General features: G+C 55.9%; 1 long non-coding RNA gene across 6 annotated transcripts; it reads left to right on the top strand.

Moving 5' to 3' along the window:
- Window positions 1–9,729: 9,729 nt before the first annotated feature.
- Window positions 9,730–12,015, top strand: LOC112662279 (uncharacterized). 6 transcript variants are annotated; one of them, XR_007401640.1, is made up of 6 exons: window positions 9,730–9,811; window positions 10,343–10,417; window positions 10,682–10,779; window positions 11,044–11,194; window positions 11,478–11,639; window positions 11,775–12,015. It is a non-coding gene; the product is annotated as an uncharacterized LOC112662279 (long non-coding RNA). The 6 variants fall into 6 exon arrangements; XR_007401639.1 differs by lacking the exon at window positions 9,730–9,811 and adding an exon at window positions 9,859–10,062; XR_003138350.2 differs by lacking the exon at window positions 9,730–9,811 and having other exon boundaries at window positions 10,069–10,417; window positions 11,778–12,015.
- Window positions 12,016–20,991: the final 8,976 nt, after the last annotated feature.

Raw genomic sequence — 20,991 nt, 5'->3', positions numbered from 1 at the left:
TAGGAGGAAAATAAAAAGTAATCACAAAATACTACCTGAGTCAGCTGTGCATTCCTTTCCATTGCCTTAATAATGTAATCAGACATCCTCCTGGCATCTTGACCCCAGGGCAATTAGAACTTGAGTCTATTAGGAGGAGGGGAGAGGTGAAGGGGGAGGAAGACAGGGCACGGTGGAGGGGAGAGATGCTGACACTTCATCCTCCTGAGCCTAAGTCAATGAGAAGCCACAATTAAGAAACAGCGCTGCAGAAGCATGTTGTTCAGAATTGTGGGACTCAGTCCCAACTCACCAACTCCAGGAGTCACAGGGGTTGTACCTGGGGAGGGGCAGCGGGGCGCAGGGGGATGCTGCTGTTTCGCTAAGCAGTTCTTGCAGAACTATGTGGTTGGTGAAACTGTGCTCCTCCAACAATAAAGCAACTCCAAAGCTTGTTTTTAGAAAGTAAATGTTTAGAAGATGGCAATAAAAAACATCCAATGGAAAACATAACCATTCTAAGTGAGGAGATCTTTTGTTTTTTTTAATAGTTTATCTACTTATTTATTCATGAGCAACATGGAGAGAGAGGCAGAGACACAGACAAAGGGAGAAGCAGCCTCCCCAGGGGGAACATGATGTGGGACTTGATCCCAGAACCCCGGGATCACGACCTGAGCAGAAGGCAGATGCTCAACCACTGAGCCACCCAGGTGCCCCAAGGAGATATTTCTAAAAAAGGTTTGAATTGAAAGAAAGTTACAACACAACTGCATGTTACCTAAAATGTGACTAGACGGTAAATGACATTATATAAAATGTATGGAATAGACCAAAGGAAATTCTGCAAACCTAGGTAACTTTACTGCCTATACACAGGTGTGTGTGTATATACATAAATGTGTATATGTGTGTATATATGACATCAATTCACCAAATCAAAAGAAAATACAAAGAGGAAATTACTAAAGATTAAAAGTTGACATCAGTCATATAGCAAAAAAGCTGAGCATTTGGGAAAAAACAAAGATGACAAATCCTTGGGGGCCCGTCAGTGAAAAAAGAGACGGACAGATCAAGGAGGATTGGCCTCTGACCACATGGGATTGGGACACAGTTGTGTCTACGGGGAGTGAGATGTTTATGATTTGTCCCCAGACCACCATTCAGAGTGTGTGGCAGAGGCACGGGGTGAGACCCAGGGTACTCACTCCCAGGCTCCTGTCCTGTGCTTTCCATCTCGTGAGAGAGATCAGATATTCCTCCTCAGGCCTCATTTCTGTGTTTTCAGGAAGGAAAAAGAGAAAAGAAGTGTCAAAAAGGAAAGCAAGGGGATCCCTGGGTGGCGCAGCGGTTTAGCGCCTGCCTTTGGCCCAGGGCACGATCCTGGAGACCGGGGATCGAATCCCACGTCAGGCTCCCGGTGCATGGAGCCTGCTTCTCCCTCTGCCTATGTCTCTGCCTCTCTCTCTCTCTCTCTCTCTGTGTGTGACTATCATAAATAAATGAAAAAAAAAAAAAAAAGGAAAGCAAAACATGTCCCAGCTCCCCATGACTTTGTCACTTTGTTAAACACGGCCACACACGGTGCAGGGGAGGCCAGGAGTTCCAGCTGGCGCCTTGCTGTTTCAAACAGAGTCAGGTCCTGTGGATCAGGAAGACAAGAATGGCTCTGGGGTGACTGTGAGTCGTGCCTTGGAGGGAAAACACAAATACACCCCGCATGAAGAGAGGGAAAAGAGCACCATCCAAGCCACAGGGGGGATTTTACAAACTAAGAAAACATCATAAATGTGAACTGGAAGATCTAGAGAAAATGTAAGAGTCTGTATCAAGACTTCAATGGTCAAAGTTGACCCAAGAAAGCAGAGAGAAGAGGAGTAGACCAGTAGCCATGGACTAAACTGCTAAGACGGGATCTGGACTCTGACAGGCATGCGGCGGGTCTACCCACCCAGGCAGCCCAGAACATGGGCTTTCTCCACTCCTCGAACTGAGCCCCATTACCCAAGGGATGCTGCCCACCTCCCCCCAACAGCTTGCCAGCCTAAAACCCCAGGTCTGATGAAGAGAGGGCACAAGGCACTGTGGATCGCTCTCATCAACAAACATAAGCTGCCGGCTTTGTCGGTGGTCTGGCCCACTTGCCTCGCCCCTGTCATTAGAGTTTTGTTTGGCTTGTGTGACCACTTCCTTAGTGAAGCCACATGCTCTAGGGAAGGATGGCCAGTCTCAGTCCCCGGAGGGGGACCACAGCCGTATAACCAGAGGGTGTTGGAACCATGGGGTGGGGGCACTGTCAGAAGCTGGGGCTGTGAAGTGGCCTGTGATGCCTGGGCACACAGGTATAGGCTCACTGTCCCAGATGCCAGCAGGACATAGTGACCCAAAGAAGTCACCTTGGGCCTTGTACCACTGATGGATCTGCATCCAGAGGCTCAGGATGCAGTTGGTCAAGAGGGGAGTCTTCAGAGTACCCCTGGAAGGGTCCCACAGGAGGAGGCCGTGTCTCCCTGCCTCTGGACACTGTCATTACATTAGGTGTAATGCCAAGCACCGTGTGGTCACCTTGCACCTTGGGTGGGAGCCACAGATATACTGAGGGTGGCAGAGAACCCAGGCCCTGCTCCTCTTCTCCTGAGATAACCAATCTCCTTCCCATCCCAGTCCCTTCAAGTAGGGCTTTCTGATACTTGAAGCCAAATGTGTCCCAACACAATGTATATATACACCTTGAATATAAATAACAGCAAATGAGATCCAGCAGTGAGCTCATGCACGACCTGCCCTGACCAAGTAGATCCCACGTCAGGAACCCACCAGCCAAAGCGATCTCACCAACAGGTTCACAGAGGAATCTGCCATGCGGTAACCGGCATAGGGCCCCCGAAACATCTGAACAATTCAGCCGCTCTTCTATACAAAAGTCCAAGTACAACAGAAATGGAAGGGACTCCTTAAATTTGATAAAGACAATGTATCAAGTGCTGACAATGAGTATATTACATATTGAAATCTTAAATCCATCCATGTTTATTTATTTTATTTTTTTAAAGATTTTATTTATTTAATCATGAGAGACACAGGCAGAGGGAGAACCAGGCTCCATGCAGGGAGCCCGACGTGGGACTCGATCCCTGGACTCCAGGACCATGCCCTGGGCCAAAGGCAGATGCTTAACCACTGAGCCATCCAGGGATCCCCTGCCTCGTCAGAAGAGACTCAGAGCTGGCTGGCTCTCTCCAGCAGGCCGGCCCAGGCGAGAAGGCGGCCATCCGCAAACTAGGGAGACGGCCCTCGCCCAGAGCTGAAGCAGCGGGCTCCTTGATCTTGGCCTCAGCCTCAAGAACGGTGAGAAAATTAATTTCTGCTGTTGTAAGCCGTGCTGCCTGTGGGATCCTGTTGCAGCAGCCTGAGCTGATTAAGACACTATATAGAGACCAACTGTTTAACACACACACACACACACACACACACACGACTACAAATAGAAAAACAGAAATCAGGAATACCTTGTCACACATGTGACAAGTCTATAGGATGTCTAGAAGAAACTTAGTAAGAAATATACCATCTATGAGATGTGTACCCTTTTACTCAGCACCTTAAAGCCAGACTTGAATTGTGGTTGCACGTACCGTGCACCTTGGTGAAAACATGGACCTGCTGTAAAAATGTCAACTCTCCCAAGAGGTGGCTTAAAGATTCCCGTGTAAGCAAGCAGACTGCCAACGATGTGACAAGAAAAAGGAGATCATTTGAATGAACCCAGGGTTGGAGGAACACTTTATATCGAAACAGAAAATCTGGATGCTGTTGAAAAAGTTGTATGATATAAAGATTTAATATTTCTATACACCAAAAGACATCAGGAAAAAGTCAAAAGACAAAGAAGACAGAGGAGAAAATTGCAACACATGCAATAAAGGAGTGAGCGCCCCTAATAACAGCCTCTAAAACTGATTCCAGAATAGTCCAAGGTGAGCACAGACAAGGTGAGGAAGGTGGTGTCAGTCTGCGTGGAGCCGGGAGAGCACACACCACCCCAGCTGTTTCAAAAAGAGGAGACCGAGCCCAGCACGGGTGCGGGGTTATGGGACAGCGCCCAAGGGTGGTGGTGGCCGGCGGGACGCCCCAGGGCCCCGGGGGGCGGGAGCCAGCGCTGCTGCAGCTGCAGGCGGCCGTGACCTCCCTCCCTCCGTCCCGAGGTCGCCGGGCAAGGCGGACTCCAGCTGTGGCCTCCGTGCGGTACAGGTAGGTGGAGGGGGGCCGGCGTGGGGCCGGGACCAACGGGTGACATCCCACCCAGGATACAAACACAAAATACACACGAAAACATGCTCTCCTGCGCCAGGGGTCAGGGCAGGGCGAGCCGGAGCAGCGGGACGCGGGGCTTTTCCATGGGCTCGCCAGACACGGGGAGGGCGGTCAGGAGCTGCTGGCATCGGGAAGGCAGGCCCAGCCGTGAAGAGGTAACGCCTTCCAGGTAAGTCGTCTGGAAGGAGCTACTGACGTCTAGAATATGCACACTCTGCTTCCACGAACCTGCTTTTAGAAATCACACTTTTTGTTTTTTGGTTTAAGATTTTATTTGAGAGAGCCAGCACGAGCAGTGGGGAGGGTCAGAGGCAGAAGCAGGCTCCCCTCTGAGTGTGGACCCCGACGTCATCACCTGAGCTGAAGGCAGATGCTTCATCCACTGAGCCCCCCAGGTGCCCCCAGGAATCACATCTTCTGAAGTAAAAATGTCAGAATACAAAAGTAAAACAAACTGCAGAATACCATCTGTATGGGAAAAAAAATCCCACTTATTTTAAAAAGAAAGACCTGAGTGGTCGAGTGGGTGAGCACCCACCTTTGGCCCAGGTCATGACCCTGGGGTCCTGGGATTGAGCCCCGCATCACACTCCCTGCTCAGTGGGGCACCTGCTTCTCCCTCTCCCCCGGTACCCCCCTCGTGCTAATAAATAATAAAATCTTTAGAAGACAGACAAGGACGATGACTCCCAATACGCCTCTGTTTGTGTAACTGGCAGCACCGCCCGCCCAGTTTGGCTACACACCCTTCTGTGTTATGGGGCTTGTTACAGCAACAATGCACTACTGTACCTCTGAAGTTAAAAAAAAAAATAAGAGGAGAAAACGAGAGAATGGGAAATGAGGACGTGGAGAATTTGGTTAGAAAAGGCAGAGGGGATGGCGGGCCGGCAGCTGGAGGGGAGGAGGCCACCACGGGGGGTTTCCGCAGGTGGAGGCCGTGCTGGGGAGTCCGCCTCATGCCTGCACACAGATCAGTACTTCACAAACCCGCACCCAAGAGGCTCTTGACGGGAACGTGAACACTCAGCCCGCCAAGCCAGGAGGAAACTCCGGCTCCTTTCTGAGCCTCTGCAATTCCCATGAGAGGACCTGGTGGCGGCAATTCAGAGACTTGCCCGAAGCAGCCCGGCAGCCACGTGGCAGGAAACTGAAACCTGGATCCCTGCCGGGTCCAGCACCTGCTACCCGCACCAGCCCCCCTCCTGGTAGGGACCGGCTGTGGGAAAGGCCGCTGGAGAACCGTGGTCGGGGGCCACTGGTGTAGATAGAGAAATTCAGGTGAAAGCAGCCGATTCCGGGCAGCCCCGGTGGCTCCGCGGTTTAGCGCCGCCTTCAGCCCAGGGCATGATCCTGGCGGCCCGGGATCGAGTCCACGTCGGGCTCCCTGTATGGAGCCTGCTTCTGCCTCTCTCTCTCTCTCTAATAAATAAAAATCTTAAAAAAAAAGAAAAGAAAGAAAGCAGCCGATTCCAGAAAAATCCTCCCAGTGCCTGGGTTGGGCCACTTCCAGGACTATCCCCAGAGGTGCTAAGAGATTCGGGTTTGGGTGTTTCGGCTCAATCTTGAATGTCAAGGAAGTGGTGGCCCTTCAGTGACCTTCTCTCCTCCCGAGTCTCCATCAGGCGATGGTGCCGACCCTGTTCATTTACACTAGCATTTCTTCTGAGTGGGAGGCAGGGGAGGCAGGCTTGGGAGACACAGGATCGGGGGAAAGCCAGATAATTTAATTACACATGTGTTTGTTTACAGTGTGGCGCGCTCAGACTCTGGAGTTTCGCTGTGCACCTGTACTTAGAGGGTACACGACACAAATTGAAAAACAAATAATGGTGAAGCACGAAGAGGACATGATGTACTGCAGCGTGCGAGCCACTTGTCTGTGACAAATGGAGTAGCGGGCTCCGCAGGACCACAGGAAGCCTTAATCAATGGCAGTAATCGCCCCCGATGCATCAGCACTGGGGGTGTCATGGAGGGACGCTGGAAGAGAATCAACAGAACGTGAAAAATGAATTGTTTGTAAATACTATCAACAATTTTGTGTTTGTGAGCGAGCCATTCATCATTCGGAGACCGCCTTCAGTAAAAGATGCACCTGGCTTCCTGGTGAGACGGCGCAATCAATCCCACCCAAGTCAGGGGGCCAGCTCGGGGCTGTCAAAGGCCCCAGAGGACAGACACACATATTTATTCTTATTTGAAGACGAGCTGAGAGTCATTTGGAGGGGAGCAGGAAGAGCCACTGGGAAGAATGGCTTGCTGTGGGCAAGACGTAAACAGCCGTTTGGGGGTGCCTGGAGGGCTGTCGGTTGTGTGTCTTTGTCTCGGGTCATGATCTTGGGGTCCTGGGATCCAGCCCCACGTCGGGCTCCCTGGTTGTCCCTCTGCCTCCCCTCACTCATACTGTCTCTCAAATAAATAAATAAAATCTTAATTTTATTTATTTATTTATGAAAGTCACAGAGAGAGAGAGAGGCAGAGACACAGGCAGAGGGAGAAGCAGGCTCCATGCACCAGGAACCCAATGTGGGACTCGATCCTGGGTCTCCGGGATCGCTCCCTGGGCCAAAGGCAGGTGCCAAACCGCTGCGCCACCCAGGGATCCCTAAATAAAATCTTAAAAAAAAAAAAAGTCATTTGGGAACACAGAGAAGTCCTTAAAGCCCCCTTCCCAGGGTGTGTACCCAGGGCCCTGGTGGGAGTGGGGTCTGTGGGCGCTGAAAGCCCACCACACTCTAGAATCTTCTCTCCTGGATATAAAGGTGCAGGGTGTTGCATGGGAAGGAGGGAGGAGTCCTGCTCCGGGCGAGGAAGTTGGCTTGCCTGCTGACTTCTGGGGAAATGGCACTTTTTGGGATTGAGGTCTGAGGACATAGGGAGTGGGGAAGAATGATTGTCCAAGTGGCTGGGCCCCATGGGCACTTTTCTGGCCACTGTGGGGAACTGGCTCCATCCTTAGTACAGCACAAGGCTGAGCACTGGTGTCAGTGGTTGGCATTTACTGGTCTGACCACAAGCCAACAGCTGGTCGGCTTCCACCACTGAGCCCTGCAGCAGATCCTACTGCTGAGGAACCACCTTGGGCTGGAGGAGGCAGGGAGCTCTGGAGGGGCAGCGGATGGGTGCGGAACAGGGTGCTGAGCTGGAGCCTGGGTGAGGGTGCGGGCAGAGCCACATGTGGCTATCTGTGCTGTGTAGCCATCAGAGAACACTCAGGTACAGGTGGCGGGTGAGCTCACCACAGTGGTCAGGAGGAGGAAGGGCAGCCTGGAGCAGCAGGGACCAAGGCAGATGGTACCCAGAAACCTGTGGAGGGACGAAGTCCGAGGAGAGCCAGTGACTGCTGCCTCGTGTCATGCTGCTGGCCGGTACGGGAATGAGACCAGGAATGTGCGGGAATGAGACCAGGAATGTGCTGGAGACTTCTCAGGGGAGTGTGCACAAAAGGCTGCTCTGATCACGATCAAAAGCGAGCTGGAGAGGAAGTGGACACAGGCAGTGAAGACGTGTCTGGGGAGTTCTGCTCTTGCGGGAGCACAGAACTAGTGACCCCAGGCCATGGGGTCAGGGAGGGCCACATGGCCGGCTGGCCTTTAACTGAAGTCCTAGCAGTCCACCCACAGAACAGAAGGCAGTGGAAAGGGGGATGCGGGCACAGCGCACGTGGGTTGGGAGGGTGCAGGGGCCCTGTGGACTGTTTCTATGTGCTGGTGGCACAGGAAGCAAGGTCCCCACTGACAGAGGGCTTCGGAGGGACAGGGGAGGTGGTAGGAGGGTGGTGCTCTGTGGGGGGCGAAAGGGCACGGGCCAGCCAGATGATGCCTTGGACAGTGACTGCACCCTACTGATAGCTCGTGACACGGAGGAAAGAAACCCCTCAATTTCAAAAAACCATGATTCATTTGCAACCTAAGCCAGAAAGACTCAGATTCCACAGGGAGGGAACTCTGACGTCACCACCGCATACCTTGTTGTCAGATAGTTTGGGACACGATTTATAACATGTCTTTGACGTCTGCCCAGCCAGTCACCTGAGAACAAGGCTTTTACCTTACCATGTCCCAAATCTGGGACCACCTAGACATAGCCACCCGCAAAAACATATATCATCAGAAAATATGCATCATTCATCTACCGAGCAAAAAAGGGGGCATTATTCAGTGGAACCAAAGCTTCCTTCTCTCTGAAAACCTGTTTCTATTTTCCACGTATGACTAATTTTTAATCTTAGTGACTGAGCGGTAATGCCATTGTCACTGATGCTGACAAGGGGGTTTTTTAAGAAGCATATGATAGATGTTGCCTTCACGGTACCCTTTTTTGGTTATTGCTCTCGTGGCGTCCTGAATACAATGAGTTCAGGCTCCGCGGGGCTCTAGCAAATGCAGGCACAATTGCAGATTAGATGCCATCTTCATGCAAAGCGCTGGCGGCACCGCTGGCAGGCGGTGTGAAGCCCCGGCCCGGCCGGACAGAAGGCCTCCGTTCGGCCACTGCTCACCAAGGCAGGAAAACAGCTACGTACTGAACGTCCATTTGTTCGGAAGGCAGGAAAACGGGGTCTTTAATAACCTCACAAAAGGCACTAGAACGTATGAAACACTCCAGCTGCAATGCGGGGAACGAGTGCGGGCCTCCTCCGTCGTGTCAGGAGGCTCTCCTGGGGGGGGCAGGGGGCAGCCGCCGGCCACCCTCGCGGACTGGCACCTGCTGCGCTCCTGGCCCCGGCGCCTCCGCCCTCACTTCTGCGTCCCGTTGACCGGGCTTCCAGCTTCCCGCGGGCCTCCCGGCCCCAGGAGCGCCGCCCAGGAGGGCCCAGGAAGGGAGGGGGACGGGCTTCTGTTCCCTGGGTGCTGCCCGGGGCACCGAGCCCCCAGCACACGCGCACGCGCACTCACACGCAGCTCGGCCGACGCTCCCAGCACCCTGGCCACGGTCCCCACGCGCTCCCCCTCCCTGTGCAGGCACCTGTGACCTTCACGGGGACCTCAGCCCGAGTCGGGGCCCCAGCCCAGGGCACCCAGCGGCCCTGGGCCTCGCCGGCCCTCTGTCTGGGGCCCTGCTCCCTTACCCGCGCTTCCCGGGCCCACCTCCCCAGGAAAGTATTTGCACAGACAGCGTGCGGCCGAGGGACCGCAGCGTCACCTGCGCCCGCCATGCCCGCGGCTCCGCCCGCACCCGCACGCCGCCTGCCAGGAGCCCACTCCGCCCCCCAGACTCAGTAGGCGTCGCCTCTCCCGACTGTCCCAGGGCTCGGGCCTCGGGGACCCTGAGGAGCAGCGGTTGGCCTCACCCCTGCACCCCCACCCCCTGCTCCGCGCCCCTGGGGAGCACCCTGCACGCCCGGCCAGGGGGGCTCGGCCTCCGACCCCTCCGTGTGGCCCCGCCTCGCCTGCGCATGCGCCAGCCCGCCACTTTCCCAGAGGCCTCCGCGGCAGCCGGAGGCGCAGCACGTGGCGGGGGAGGCTGCGCAAGCGCAGAACTGGCGGCAAGGCCGGGCCGGCTGCGGGAGGTGGGCTCATGTGGCGGGTGGGCGGCGCCCCGAGCGGGTGGGGCCGGGCCGAGGGGGCGGGGGCGGCGAGGGGCACCGGGGAGCCTAGGCCTGTGCCCGGCGCTGACCTCATCCCTCTCGGTGGCCCCGCCGTGCCCGCCGCCCCCCGGGGTGCCTCCTGCTCCGAGCCCTCCCCTCCTCTGCACCCTGTCGCGGCCTTGTGCTCTGCCCTGGCAACAGCCCCTCCCCCCAGCCCTGCCCCCCAGCTCCAGGTGGGGGTCCCCTCCCAGGGACGCTGACTCCCCCGCCCAGCCGCGCCGCCCCCCGACTGCTAGGGAGCTGGTGTTCCCCGTGGGCCCCTCCCTGACGCCCACCGGCCTCCCTCCTCTTCCGGGCCTTGCTGGTCACGCCCTGTAACCCTGCAGCACCCTGACTTTACAGGCGTTTTCCCCTTTTCTCCTGATCTGACGCTTCTAAAGCCGCAAGTACTCAGCTCGGGTTGGCAGATGGGCTTTCAGGGCCGCCTGCCTGCATTCCCATACTTGCTTGTAGGGATTAAAGACACAGGTGTGCTAACCTAGAAAACCCGGGAAGATGCTCAGGACGCATCCACGGAACCGTCCTTAGGTAAGGAGATCGCGGGGGTCAGGGGTAAAGGCCCCCTGTGGACACCGTCGGGGCCTGCGGGCCTCCCGGCCCCTGCGCCTTGGCTGTCCTCGGGCTGCGGCCGAGAGCTGTGGCCGTGTTGGGGCGGGACCCAGCTGGCTGCGCCCTCAGCTCCCGCGGGACAGGCCGTGGCGGGTGGGCCACGTGGGGCCCGGCTCCCCTGGGAGCTGGCCGGCGCTTGCCCTGGCGTCTTCCAGGCTGCGCAGCCCGTGTGTCGTCTTACAGTCGGGGATACGCAGTGACAGGCCAGGAGGGGCCGTGGGACAGGCTCAGGTGTCGGATTTGAAGCCGCTCTTGGCGGATAATAAAGTTGCTCTCCTGAGGTAACAGGACACGTGGGGAAGCAGAGTGGCCTTTGCCGGGTGGTTGGTGGATTTTGCTCGCCAGCTGTCGGGCTCTCGCAGGGCCCTAGGCTAAGGAGCCCTGCCTGCAGCGGGGGGCGGGGGACGGGGGGGCCTCAGGTGCGCCACGAAGTGACCTTATCACTTCTCCTTGCAGTTTGTGTTTCTTCCCCCCAAAGACACTGTTCCAGCCTTGGCTTTGCGTTTCTCCCCTTGGGAGTCACGTTGAAACGTTTCTTTGATTAGAGGAAGAAGAGAATACTGAGGGGATGAAGCTAGAAACTCAAAGAAATAGAAAGGGAAGCAGCCAAACAGGAAACCCGGGAAGATGTGGGAAACACCAGGTCTGGGTCTGTTACCCGCGCTCAGTGTTTCATCCCGAAAGCCACAGTCTTCCGTGCGTTGCATTCTTCTTCTTTTTTTTTTTTTTTTAAGCTCTGAGCCTTTCTTAGTTTACAGGTCATCTTGTTAATTTAAAAATAAGTACTTTGTGTTCGTGTAAGGTACATTTATTTCAAATTTCAGAAGGTGTGCTGCCTCTGTGCTGTATGCGGGGCGGGATCAGGCCTCGGAGGGGTGGGTGTGGTTGCCCGCTGGCCGGATGCTGGGGGGGGTGGGCAGCCACGGGCAGGGGGTCAGGGTGACCTGGACGGCGTCTCACATCTCAGGGGCCACATCAGTGGTGGCCTTTTTGGTGTTTTCACAGAAGTTCTAACCACTGATGGTGACGGGAACATGCTCATGGGGAATGGATGCCCGGTCATCTTGGGGCTTGCAGCGGTGCTTGAAAGTACATCCTCCATCTCAAAAGAGAATCCGGGCCAGGATAATCTTGTTATCAGGTAGGGTTTGTTCACAGCCCTCTTTCTCTGGAGGAGGGGGGGTAAGGCCGGAGAGGACGAGGTGAGTGCTGGGAGGGTCCTCCGCCGTGGGGCTGGGACCTGCACCCCTGTGTTTAGACTTTGCTTTGACTCTAGCAGAAGCAAGAATCCAGGGCAGCCCGGGTGGCTCAGCAGTTTAGCGACGCCTTTGGCCCAGGGCATGACCCTGGAGACCCGGGATCCCTGCATGGAGCCTGCTTCTCCCTCTGCCCCTCTCTTTACCTGTGTCTTTTGTGAAAAAATAAAATAAAATCTTTAAAAAAAAAAAAAAGAAGAAGAAGGAAGACTCCAGTCCAACTAGAATGTAGACAGAAGCCTAAAGGCCTGCCCTCTCTCAGCTGCCATTGGTCCCTTTTTGGCTTTGTTTTTGTTTGAAATAAATGATTTTGCGAGAAACAATTGTAAAGTTGGTAACAGTAGGTGTAAGCACGTGTTTTCCAAAGAATAAAACCAAACGTGGTTAACACAGCAGGAGGTACCGTGTTGTCCCTGACCCTTCTCTCCCTCTCCTGTTTGTTCTCTGCCTCCTTCTTGTATCAGGTGATAGCCTGAAAAGCTCCTTTTGTCCAGGGAGACAAAGAGGAAGCCTGATGGCGAGCCTGAGGTGGAGTCTCCTTTGAACCGTCTGGTGCTGTGAGCTGTGAGCGAGGCCGGCGCAGGGCTCGCCTCGCGCTGACTGGGATGTGCGCTTTAGAATCCGGTAGCTTGACTTACGTCGCTCTGAGTGTATTTCATGTGTTTCATATTCATTTTGAATGAGGCGCCTGGCCTTGAACTAGGGGACTTGTTTAATTTGATGTGTTCTCAGAGCTATGTCAAGTTGAGTTTACTAGTTTTCTATAGTCTCCGAGGAGAGGCCGGGGAGGTGGGCTGAGGCCTCCCGCAGGCACCCTGCGTGTCCCCGCTGGGAGGTGTGTGCTCACCTCCGCGTGGGCATGTGTGCATCAAGGCTCACACCCTCCAGGTTGCTGATTTGTGCAGGTGGCAGAAATGCGGTTGTAAGGAGGACATGATCCAAACGGTGAACACTGCTGACATTTTACGGAGCCGCTTGGTCCGCCGGATGGAAACACGTGTGCCGTGGATTCGGCTCCTGGGCCAACTGTGTTCAGCCTCATGCTGGGGCGGAGGCTCGGTTTCCCTCTGTGCCTGATGTTCCGTTCCAGCTCTCTTTTTCTCTCATGGAAAATGTCAGAAAGTTCCAGAAGCCTTTATTTTGTGTTTCTTTTAATTGTGATAAAACGGGATCCCTGGGTGGCTCAGTGGTTGAGCGTCTGCCTTCAGCTCAGGGCATGACCCCAGGTTCCTGGGATCGAGTCCCGCATCAGGCTCCCTGCGTGGAGCCTGCTTCTCCCTCTGCCTGTGTCTCTGCCTCTCTCTGTGTCTCTCATGAATAAATAAATAAAATCTTAAAAAAAATAAAAATAGAAGTTCCTTTTGAAGGACCATGTTTCTAAATTGACGTTATCTGGTTCTCCTGAAGCCCCAGGAGGTCGGCTGTGGGCCGGCCAGAGATGCTCCTGCAGCTTCCTGCTCCTTTCTGCTTTGACTAGAGTTGTGCTCTTCACAGATTTGCTGTCTCTTTACCAAACCTATTTATAAAAACAGAAAAAAGCCTGTTGAAAAGACTGCAGACTTCTAGAAGATTTTGAATCTTTCCCTGTTCCTAAAATGACAGCCTTTCACGTGAGCAGCAGGTTTATGTATTTATGTACAAATTTGTGTTTTAGATCTGCATAGGTCACTGAGCTAATGTAGATGAATAACCATGAAAAGCCATCCAAGAAAAAAAAAACGCCATGAAAGCATCTTAAAGTGTGGTTCTCATGACCAACTTTATAAACACTCACAGGGGCATGAGGTTTATTTTTCCAAATACGGGAAGGGAGTGCGTGAACCTAGTGCCTAACTTTCTAGCGGGGATTTTCTGTGAAGTACGTGGGTGGAGGCTGGGTGGCAAATGGGGGTTTGGGCCTGCGGGGGAGCCTGGGGTGGGGGGTCCAGGCCGCGGGTGTGTCCCAAGTCTGCCGCGCCGCCCGGACCCAGGGGTTCCCCGCCCTGAGAACCACGCTGCACCTGCTGGTTCGTGCGCCCCTCTGACAGGGGCGCTGTGGGGGGGCGGCAGGTACCATGGGGCCCAGCGCTCCTGGGAGCTCCCACTGGAGGCTCCGCCGCTGCATCGTCCCCCTCGCAGAGTGTTCTCCTGCTCTGGGGACCCACGAGGTGAGGATGGCCCTTGGTGGACCTGAGGGGTGCCTGATGACGGGGCCTGCAGACAGGCCGGGAGGGACCGGCCCCGGGAGACAGAAGCTCGGGTGGGAAGCTCCTGAAGACAGAGGACCACGTTAAGTTGTTCTTTCTTTTCTCATTAAAAAAATTGAGTTCTGGGGGATCCCTGGGTGGCTCAGCGGTTTAGCGTCTGCCTTTGGTCGAGGGCGCTGTCCTGGAGTCCCGGGATCGAGTCCCACGTCGGGCTCCCGGCATGGGCCTGTTTCTCCCTCCTCCTGTGTCTCTGCCTCTCTCTCTCTCTCTCTCTATGTCTATCATAAATAAATCAATCTTTTTGAAAAAAATGGAGTTCCACGTGCACCCGCGGGACCTCCCTGGAGCAGGGCGCCCGGCCCGCTGCTGCCCTGTGCGCTGCGAACCCGCTTCCATCTGTCTGTCCGGTGATGGTGCTTGGGGAGGGCGGCTGCGGGCGCTGAGCCCTGCGTGTGCACCGCGCGGGAAGGAGCAGACGTCTCCGCGGGGAGGCCTGTGGGACCCCAGGCTTGCAGGGGGGGCTGCTCCTGGCGGGGGGGGGCACCGGGCGCCTCTGCTCAGCCCCACCTGCCCCTGGGGCACGTCTCCACCAGCACCCCCTGCACCCGCTGTGTTCAGCCGGAGGTGGGGAGAACGGCTGCTGGCCTCGTGGCCAGGTATTTCTCATGGGCTTGATTTGCATTTCCCCGATGGGCATCTTTTCTGAGCTGATTGGCCGTTTGTCGGTCTTCTTTGCAGAAATATCTGTTCTGAATCTTTTAACATTTTTTTAATTCATGAGAGACACAGAGAGAGACAGACACAGGCAAAGGGAGAAGCAGGCTCCCTGCGGGACTCGATCCCAGGACCCCGGGGTCACGTCCCCGGCCAGAGGCAGATGCTCCACTGCTGAGCCACCCGGGCGCCCCTCTTTAAAGATTCTTTCAGCCGTTCAGGGTCCCTTGAAATTCCACTGAATCTGAGGGTTCCGCGAGCTGGGTTCTGTTAGGGAACCCCTGGGGTATCTTTCAAGATATTTATTTCTTTTAAAATTTCTTTCAACAAATTTTTGGAGTATAAGTTCTGTACCTTTTTTGGGTTAGATTTGTTTGTTAAGTATTCTGTCTTTGGTGCTTTTTTTTATTTTTATTTTTTTATTTATGATAGTCACACACACAGAGAGAGAGAGAGGCAGAGACTCAGAGGGAGAAGCAGGCTCCATGCAGGGAGCCCGACGTGGGACTCGATCCCAGGTCTCCAGGATCGCGCCCTGGGCTAAAGGCAGGTGCCAAACCGCTGCGTCACCCAGGGATCCCGGTGCTTTTTTTTTTTAAAGTTTTATTTTATTTATTCATTCATTCATTCATGAGAGACACAGGGAGAGAGAGGCAGAGACACAGGCAGAGGGAGAAGCAGGCTCCATGCAGGGAGCCCGATGTGGGACTCGATCCCGGGACCCCAGGATCACACCCTGGGCTGGGGGCATGTGCCAAACCTCTGAGCTACCAGGGCTGCCCTTTGCTGCTGTTTTAAGTGGAATTTCCTTGACTTCATTTTTTGGGTGTTTGGCTGTGAGCTCTGCGGCGTCCCCAAGACCACCCCAGTTCTCCCAGGACCTGGCACCACTAAGGTCACTTCCGGGGAAAGGGCAAAGGCACGAAGCTCGAGAAGCCAGGTGTGAACTTCCAGGGTCGACCTTTTGTCTGGATTCTGTGCACCGGGGACGAAAGCCTCTCCACGAGTATTCCCAGGGATGGGCAGGACAGACGCTGAGTCCCCACGGTTCACAATGGCATTCTGTCAAATGTGTGTGCGTCTCTCTTCTGATGACCCAGGAGCTGTGGAGATAAGCTCAGCTGCATGTGACAGTCACCGCCCCCTGGGTGTGCGCGGCACCAGCGCTGCCTCCACCCCTGCGGATGGTACTTACCTGGAAAGTGTTAGGTGGAGGGGGAGACGCGGGGCGGGGGGGGTGCCCACCTGCAGGACTCATGCAGGGACATGCTCAGTGTCCATGTCTGTCCACATGGCTCATCGCACACACCTGATTTCTGTTGCCCCGGCCCCCCCATGGGCATCTGCAGGTGCTCCTGCCCGTCCAGCTGTGTGGGGTTTAGCTCCCCTGGAGGGTTGTCCCCAGTCTGCACAGTCCCCTGGGCCTGAGGCCTGCCCTGCGGCGCCGACATCCCACAGCTGACAGTGCTGGCTCTGTGCCCGGGAGCTGGTCCAGACCAGGTCTGTGCGTTGGGGATTCCAGGGAGACCCGGGGCTCCCCTTGCGCAGCGCACAGCAGACACCTCGCAGCCTTCCCCTCCCTGGTGGGCGCGTCTGCCCGGAGGCCAGAGCCTGACCTGCTCCATCTGCCCCGAGAGCCCAGCTCCAGCAGCTCGGGACTCCAGGGGCTCTCTAGCTGGGCACAGGGCCTGTTTCCCCAGAGACTCCGGTCGGCGACAGCCTGCTAAAAAGCCATCATTTGGGGACTGAGAGTTTCAGTTCTGACCCTCCACTGGCTGCGCCAAGCAAGGCTGTGGCGTTCCACTAGGTGTTCTCTTGGTGCTTTTTCTGGTTGGGATGATCCCTCTAGCGTTGATGAAATTATAAGCATTTAACATTTTATATCCATTTTATGCTATATTCGGGGGTGCAGCACCCACAAAATAAAATGTCATCACAAACACCCCATGTTCTCTTGCTGCAGGTGTACTCACACCCCGACAGTTACGGTCTCCCGGGGATTTTGGCAGTTGCTTTTTCTGCATCTCTTGGGATGATCCTGTGTTTGTCTCTCCTATCGACAGGGGGTCTCACGTTGGGAGCCCTGCCTGCGCCCCTGCACCACTTGGTCGCGGTGTAGGATCTTTGCTGTGTATTGTGGGATTTGGTTTACTAGGGTGGGGTGGGGGACTTCGGCTTCTGTACTTAAGTGGAGACCAGTCTGTGGCTTTCTTGTGATGTCTTTGGTTTTAGTATCAGGGTAATGGTGGTCTCAGACTTGGGAAGAGCTGCCTGCTTTTGTTTCCTTTTTATTTATTTAATTTTTTTTTTTAAGATTTATTCATGAGAGACGCAGAGAGAGAGGCGGAGACACAGGCAGAGGGAGAAGCAGGCTCCCTGCATGGAGCCTGATGAGGGACTCTATCCTGGGACCCCCAGGGTCACGCCCTGAGCTGGAGGCAGGCACTCAACCGCTGAGCCCCCCAGGTGCCCTGAGAGTTTTCATTTAAAAATTTTTTTCGGGATCCCTGGGTGGTGCAGCGGTTTAGCGCCTGCCTTTGGCTCAAGGCGTAATCCTAGAGACCCGGGATCGAATCCCACATCGGGCTCCCGGTGCATGGAGCCTGCTTCTCCCTCTGCCTGTGTCTCTGCCTCTCTGTGTGTGTGTGTGTGTGTGTGACTATCATAAATAAATAAAAATTAGAAAATAAAAGGAATCAGCTTTATAAAAAATTTTTTTTAAATAAATAAAATTTTTTTCAAGGTTTATTTATTTATTTCAGGGGAGGGGGAGGAGCAGAGGGAGAGAATCTCAGCAGACTGTCCGCTGAGCACGGAGCCAACGCGGGGCGCGATCCCACGACCCTGAGACCATGACCTGAGCCGACAACAAGAGGCTGACGCTCAAGCGCCAGGTCACCCAAGCGCCCCGGAGGGGAGCTCTTAGTCTGGGGCGTGTGTAAGGAAGGTCAGAATCAGAGCAAAGACTGTTCGTATTCAGTGGTGAACAGGCTGCAGCCACCCCGCCCTCCGGTCCCCCACCTGCTCCCTCCGCCCTCATCCTCTCCTCCCTGTGAATAGCAGCCCTGGGTCCCTCGCTGTTTTGTGCCCAGAGCTCTCGTGGCCTGACCGTGGCCTGACCATGGCCTGACCGGTTGGGACAGACGACCAGTCCACTGCGGTGGCTCCTGGGGCTGCGCTGGCCTCAGCAGCAGCGCGTCACATCCACTGTGCAGTCAGGCGGAGCTCCTGGGGGAGGATGGGCCGCAGCCCATGCACGGCCTGCCCTGTCTCTGCCCCTGCCCTGGCCTCTGCCTCTGCCCCTGCCCCCACCCTGGCCCCTGCCCCTGGCCCCGCACTGGCCCCTGACCTAGCCCTTGTCCTCTGTCCCTGCCCCTGTTCCTGCCCCCTGCACCCTGTCCCTGTTCCTGCCCTGGCCCCTGCCCCTGGCCCTACTCCCTGTCCCTATCCCCTGCCCCCTGGCCCTGTCCCCTGGCCTTGTCCCCTGCCCCCTGGCCCTGTCCCCTGGCCTTGTCCCCTGCCCCCTGGCCCTGTTCCCTGCCCCCTGGCCCTGTCCCCTGCCCCCTGGCCCTGCCCCTGCCCTCACCCTGGCCCCTGCCCCTGTCCCTCCCCCTGCCTCGGCCTCTGCCTCACCAGTCACCACCAGGAAAGCAGCCTTGGTTTTGAGACATTTGGTTTTCTTTTAAAAGGTGGAACCAAAAAATAAATAAATAAGTAAATACATAAAAAGGTGGAACAGAGGGACGCCTGGGTGGCTCAGCGGTTGAGCATGTGCCTTCCGCCCAGGGCTTGACTCCGGGGTCCTGGGATCGAGTCCCACATCAGGCTCCCTGTGTGGAACCTGCTTCTCCCTCTGCCTGGGTCTCTGCCTCTGTCTCTCTGTTTCTCTCATGAATAAATGAATAAAATCTTTTAAAAATGAAATAAAAAAGGTGGAACAGAGGGCAGCCTTCTCAGGTCCCCTCCCCGCGGGGCTTTGTCCACCACTCACTATGGCTCAGCGAACCTCCCCCTGCTGCCCACCACATGCGAGACAAAACAAAAGGGGAACGTTGCTGAGCACCTGGGCTCGGGAGGGCTCTTCTGTTTGCTCCTTTTCTCTCTGGATGTGGCCTTCACCTGTCGTGTGGCCAATGGCCACACTCTCCCACCTGTGATGTCTGGTGCAGGATGAGGCCTCCACCCCGCTGAGGGGCCCTGTCCCCCTCCTAGTTCGGGAAGCGTGGCCTCCCTGCGTTTGCCAGGTTCCTGGAGACGCGGCAGGGGCCGCTGCTGACATGGAGCACGCGGGCTGCAGGCAGAGGACAGCGAGTGCGCGGCCCCGGCCACATCCATGCTCAGCTGCCTGGAGCCCCGCTCAGCGTCCCCTGCTTCGTGGGCCGCACAGGTGCCCCCAACTGGCATGCCTCCAACGCCATGCCTGTCATCGGACCTCCCTCCCGCAAAGCCTTGGGAACCTGCGCATCGGGGGTGGCACCCCCGCCAGGAGGTGGCCGCGGGCCTGGCCGACCCGGGGAGGCTGGTCCCCAGGCCCCTGTGCAGCCCTGGTGTGTGGCTGTGCCCCGGGGCCGGAGGAGTGGGTCCTGCCGCCCTGGGGTCCTGCCCTGTGTCCTGGGCTCTCCCCGAGAACCTGGGTCTTCTCGGCAGGTTTTGGGGGCTTGGGTGTCCATGGAGAAGACGGACGGGATTGGAGGGGACGTTGGTGTGGCCCCCTGACGGACGCCGCAAGCAAACACCTTGCATTCTAAGTGCCCGGCTCTGCTCAGTAGGACGTCCTTTGTGTTTTCCTCACTGTGGAAGCAGCACTGGGGACCGTGTACAACGAACTGCTTGTTGCCATCACGCGGGGGGTCGCCGACCCCGTGCTGTGTCCTTTGCGGCGTGTCCCCTCCACTGAGCTGCCTCTCGGGCTCTCTTCACAGAGGGACCGGGGGAGGCTGTGCCCGATGGGCTGCCTGGCCAGGAGCCGGGCCGTGCTCCCATCGGTTCCCACACAGGGAACCTGCCCGGGACCAACAGAGGGCGTCCCCAGTGAGGGTGGACCCCAAGCCCTTGACTCGGGGGACAGTGTGACGGTCCGTGCGAGGCCTGTGTGCCACCCCTCCCCCCATCCCACTGTGGGCAGGGCCCCCCAGACAGGCGGGCAGGAGGGCCCCGGGGCAGGGCTGCCACGCACCCACCGCCAGGCTCTCCCTCCAGGTTCTGTAGCTCCAGGGGGGCAAGGGATGGGAGGTTTTTAAAATCCAGTTGCAGGGGGATCCCCGGGTGGCTCAGCGGTTTGGCATCTGCCTTCAGCCCAGGGCGTGATCCCAGGGTCCTGGGATCGAGTCCCACGTCGGGCTCCTTGCGTGGAGCCTGCTTCTCCCTCTGCCTGTGTCTCTACTTCTTTCTCTCTCTGTGTCTCTCACGAATAAATAAATAAAATCTTTAAAAAAAAAAATCCAATTGCTGAAGGTCAGATACTTTTTCTTTGTAGTTTATAGGTCTCTGTCTTAAGAGGCATCTCCTCTACCTCCAGACCTGATGGAAATCATGAGACTCGATTAGCCTTGGTGCCTGATATGGCAGCTGGGTGGGACTTTTGGTGCCATAAAAGGGGTAGGTGTCGGGGCGCCTGGGGGCTCCATCCGTGAAGCATCAGCCTTTGGCTCCGGTCATGATCTCAGGGTCCTGGGATCGAGCCCCGTGTCAGGCTCCCTGCTCAGCGGGAAACCCACTTCTGCTTCTGCTTCCATCCCCCACTGGCTTGTGCTCTTTCTCTCTGATAAATAAGTAAAAATCTTAAAGAAAGGGGGGAATCCCTGGGTCGCTCAACGGTTTGGCGCCTGCCTTGGGCCAAGGCGCGATCCTGGAGTCCCAGAATCGAGTCCCACATCAGGCTCCTGGCATGGGGCCTGCTTCTTCCTCCTCCTGTGTCTCTGCCTCTCTCTCTCTATCATAAGTAAATAAAAAAATATTTAGAAAAAAAAATCTTAAAGAAAGGGGGGTAAGTGTGTTCTGCATGTGGAAGGACAGTAAATAACAGTGCCTGCAAGTGAGCTTGGCAACCAGACCTGGCCCCCGACCTCTGCTTTTGCTCCCGCCACCCCGGGGCCATCCTCCACCACCTGTGGAGCCCTGCTCCCTGGAGCCCCCTCGCTCCTCTCGCACAGGTCCTCCGTGTTCTGGAGATCTTCTCGCGGCGCCTCCTGGAAAGATGTTTCACAAGAAGTCATGACACATTTTTTGGTCAATTTGCGGACTGGAAAATAACGTTTAACCACCAGCATCACGAGTACGCGGCAGCTTTTAGGCTACAGGTTATTTTCACGTGTAATGTGTTTTTTTTTTTTAATTT

Source organism: Canis lupus, chromosome 13 (assembly GCF_003254725.2).
Source record: "Canis lupus dingo isolate Sandy chromosome 13, ASM325472v2, whole genome shotgun sequence".
NCBI classification, from domain to species: Eukaryota; Metazoa; Chordata; class Mammalia; order Carnivora; family Canidae; genus Canis; species Canis lupus.
The sequence above is the reverse complement of the archived record's forward strand: the minus strand, read 5'-3'. Positions and strand labels throughout refer to the sequence as shown.